Source organism: Momordica charantia (genome assembly GCF_013281855.1).
Source record: "Momordica charantia cultivar OHB3-1 chromosome 3 unlocalized genomic scaffold, Mcharantia_2.0 BLBB01000003.1, whole genome shotgun sequence".
In the NCBI taxonomy this organism is placed as follows: Eukaryota; Viridiplantae; Streptophyta; class Magnoliopsida; order Cucurbitales; family Cucurbitaceae; genus Momordica; species Momordica charantia.
The window spans coordinates 7,336,444-7,341,416 of NW_028275161.1; positions in this window are offsets into that span (position 1 = coordinate 7,336,444).

Below are 4,973 nucleotides of genomic sequence, written 5' to 3' on the forward strand. Positions count from 1 at the left end.
CCTACTAGATATGTGGTAAATATTGATTTAATGCAAAGTCCTTGAGTCAACCTTTCATATACAATTTTGTGATAAATATCCATATATTAACCACCGTAAAAAAAAAAAAACCTTTTGCTAAATCTGGCACACCTAATTGTGTAGTAAACATTCAAAATTATCCACCTAGTTTTACCAGGAGAAGATTGAAAGTAATGAAATAGTGTTTAGATGTTATGATTTGTTGCTTCATGAATTTGTACTTGTAGTTGCTTAAACAGTTCCCTACTTTGACTTTCGTCTTTCACTTTTATTTCATCTTGTTGTCCTAGCCTAATCTTTTGTCTCTTCTCTTCTTTTGAGTAAAAAGTGTTCCCAAGATTGAGGATAGAAATTTTGAAAATGGGGAAGTTAGCGACCAGACAAATAGTCTCAAGATCTCAGTCTCTTTTGATGAGTTTCGCTTGAAAATAATTTCATCATGATACTAAAGCAGCATTGACAAAGAAATATTTTGGAACAACGGTCAAGGTGGCAAAAAGCGACTTACGCCTAATTCACTTTTTTATATGTGATTGCACCATATTTCATTTTTAAAAAGGAGTATGTTTGGCATAAAAGATAAAAAAGAGGGAAAAACTTTTTATTTGGTAATAAGAAGATGAGAGTTGACAAAGAACAATATTTTTACCAAATATGGAAAAAAAATTATTCTCTCAACCATATTTTCACAAATCATGTATTCACGTCACTTGCATATATATTTTTCAAAAAATAAATCATGTTTATATCATGGTTAAATATTGAAAATATGAATATCATGCATTCATCTAGAGTTAGCATATGCGCTATGCATTCAAAATTACATTCATTAGTTGTGCTAAAGTAAATATGGATATCATGCATAAATATGCATTGTGCATTCATAGTTGTTAAGGATAAAATCGAGCAAGACGTGTGTCCACCTTCAGAGGAGTACGGGACCATATACGGATACATATCGTATGAAGTGGTAGCAAGGTGTCATGGTTGTGCTTGTCCAGAGCTTGTCGCCCATGGCTGCATGCCCATAACACTCTCTTCCCTACTACTTTTATGTCATGTGTTTAGTATTGCATGTTATTTACTTTTCATTTTACTTTTGGTGGCAAGTGACTCCTCGCCAGTTTGTATGTTCACGCCTGCCAGAGGCAAAATGCTTTATAATGTACTATGGGGGGGGGGGGGGGTACACCTAGTCTCCTCCCTACATCGAGTTGTATTATTGTCTTGATTCTAATATATTCTCTTGTATCCAAGCATGCAACAAACTTTCCAAAATGTATTCAAACGTTTTCCAAAACCTTTTCTCTAACCCCATTTTCCAAAACCGTTTTCTCGAGAACAAGTGTGGCTGTTGCGACATATAGCTCTGGTGCCACCAACTTTCTTATTCTCATTGGCTGACTTGCTTGTGGGTAGGAGCAACTACCACACAATTAATTTGGAAGTCTTTTGAAAAGTTTGATTGTGATAGTTGGTATAAGAGCCAAGTTGGCTTCTCGGATCGACATCAGTATCATGCAGGTGGAGACACGTGCGTATGTGTGTGAAAGCTGGACGGTGGTGGACTATACAGCCGCTGGCAGTAGGTGGGGGCACGGGCATAGGTGTGCGTGAGTTGGAAGCTGGCGGGAGCGCGCGGAGCAATGCCTTGTGAGGTTAATGCTTAGTGGTTGCAGGTGCGCGACAGGGGTGCACGTGCGGTGGGGCGTGTTCCTCTTGTGTCTGGTTGAGCGTGTATGAGCACGAATGCACGAGGTGGAGCGTAGGTGCGCGGAGGGCGTTTCCATGCAAGGTTTGCTTGCACTTGATTGTATTGAACGTGCGGTGATGCTCTCCTATTGGCTTGACTCGGTTTGAAGGACTTCAAGCCAATCATGATCATATCATCAAGCTACAATAGTCAATGGCTCCGAGGTCGAGACAGAAGCTGTCAAGACAGATATATCGATTGAAGAGCCTACTGATAACCCCTGCATGGGGGCACTGAAATTCATGTCGGCTCTCCATAAGAAAGTAGGGGGAGTAAAAGAACCACTAGAGAGAGGGCTCATGTATGTGGGCGTCTTGGTTCACGGTAGAGCTACTAAGAATACCATGATAGACTCTAGAGCGACACACAACTTCATGACCGAAACTGAGGCCCACCGTCAAAACTTACAATGGGATAAGATCTAGGGAAGATGAGAGCAGTTAACTCCGCTAACCTGCCCATCCTAGGGATAACAAAAAGGTTCAAACCGAAGAGGAGCTTTGCTCCTAGAGTATAAAGTCATCCCCATGCCCATACCAAAAGGCCTAGTAGTTACTGTATTTGATCCCATCGTTGTTCCAACTGAAGGGATGTGAATCCGGAGCGGAAACGGATTTTCGTTGCTGTTTTTCGGGATACAAAAACGAATTTTGAAGAACAAAAATACAGGGGAAAAACAAACCTTTGAAGAACGTTTCTTCAGTAAGTTTCCCTTGAACACCACCACCGGATCTTCCTCGCTATCCTCTTGGGTCTCGGGATCGTGCTTGTGGTAGCACCTTGATAGAAGAGAGGGAGAGATTGAGAGAATTTTGAGAGCAATTCTGGGAGTTTTCTGTTCTGTAACCTTCTATTTTCACATTCCCCAACTCTCGAAGAAGAAGAAGAAGGGTGACGTCACAAAACCTCCCACTACCCTGCAATTTTGCAGGGGAGTTTAATATTAATAATAATAATGTTATTATTAATATTAATATTAATATATATAATAATAATTATAATATATATAATAATTAATATATATATAAAATTAATTAATATAATTAATTATTAATCCAATTAATAATTAATAAATATATATATACATAAATAATTAACACTTAATTATTTATTATAAAATTAGAATCATATTCTAAAACATTTCTCTCGTATAACCTATAGTTTTAATGTACATCTTATGCACATTATTTTTAACCTATAGTTTTAACATGAATCTTATTCATATTAATTTTATTTGAATCTCATTCAAATAATATCTCTCATAATATATAGTTTTAATTTACAATTAACTATATATTATAATGTATCAATATACATATAATCCCTTAAGTAATTTGAACAATTCAAATTCTTCCAAAAACTTGATCCTTGTTTTACCCGTTACGAGCTAGCAAGGGGACCTAATGGACCTACAGATCCGAAGCTCCAACGATGCAAGATTAATCGGTCAAACTCATTGACCGAGTTAATCTAGATTCGTTAACTACGAGTCATTCCACTAAAGACCCGCAATTGCACTCTTCTCACTACAGAATGTTTTCGTGTCCATGGATATACGACCATTAATGACGAGTCAATCCTTCACGAGTGTTCGTAACTCAAGTTGGGTCAAATTACCGTTTTACCCCTGAGTTACATCTTACTCCTTAAACACCACTGCTCCTCTAATGAACAACCCAGTTATGGTCCAACCAATAACCGGAAGTCCCTATTGGCCAATGAGAGGGTGGGGCCCATTGTTCAAGTCCCGGAGTCAGCATTTAAGGGAACACTCATCTACTCTCCTAAAGTCGGGGAGGAGTGAATTCCATCTTGTGACGTTAGGTTCCCAGCTACCCACTCAGTCTCGTCCCCAAAATGATATGAATGTTGAGTCGGCGACTCGGGCCACTCTCACCCATACAGATCAAAGGACGAGCCCTCACGGGCAGGAGTCCATAACTCACTCAGGATTGAGAATGAGTTGCCTGGTCATCCTAAGAAATAGCAATCTATTAGTTAACGGTGTTACACCTAAAGATTGCCTATTTCGCGGTCCGGTCTTATAAAAACTCATTGTATAGGATACCCCCACTCGCATGTCTCCACACGAAGGACCTGGATCGAGTCGTCTGTAACCTTTACAGAGTAGGCCGTATCCATAGTGTTGCCAGGATAAGGTACCCAACCTTATCCATATACTATAGACCCTTTAGGTTATTCACGGGACATTATCCATTCATATATCAGGGGTATATCAAATATATACCCCGTATATCAACTATATACCTAGTATATATACTATCCCGATTACATCAGAAATAACCTTGGATGTTTAGTTTATTGGATTTTGGAAAATGCAAAGCTATGATTCAACAACAAATTTATTGAATAAAACTTTATTAAATAGACATATGTTTTTACAAAATACAAACTACGAGTTTAGGGCAACACACCCAACAAACTCCCACTTGAACTAAACTCGAGTGGGGTGTACATTATCATAAAGCAAAGGGAAAATACAATAAACTAGGGCATACACTATACCCAATTACATTTCTCCCACTTGCCCTAGACTAACTGTACAAAGCTCATAAACCTAGACTTTCTAGATGGCCCTCAAACACTTTAGCTGTGAGTGCCTTTGTAAAAGGATCAGCAATATTGTGCTCTGTAGCGATCTTCGTGACAATCACATCTCCTCGCTGCACTCTCTCCCGTATAAGGTGGTACTTCCTTTCGATGTGTTTGCCTCTCCTATGGCTTCGAGGTTCTTTAGAATTTGCCACAGCACCACTGTTATCAAAATAAAGTGTGATGGGCAAGTTCATGTTTGGAACGACTTCCAAATCTGTCAAGAACTTTCTAAGCCAAACCGCCTCTTTTGCTGCTTCACAAGCCGCAACATATTCAGCCTCCATGGTGGAGTCTGCGATACATCCTTGTTTGATGCTTCGCCAAACTACCGCTCCTCCGTTAAGAGTGAATACTGACCCTGACGTGGATTTCCTTGAATCCTTGTCTGTTTGGAAGTCAGAATCAGTGTATCCTGTAAGGATCAAATCCTTAGCGCCATACACGAGCTTGTAGTCCCTCGTTCTCCAAAGATACTTGAGGATTCCCTTAACAGCAGTCCAGTGATCATATCCTGGGTTGGATTGGTACCTACTGACTATCCCTACCGCATAGCAAATGTCAGGTCTAGTGCACAGCATAGCGT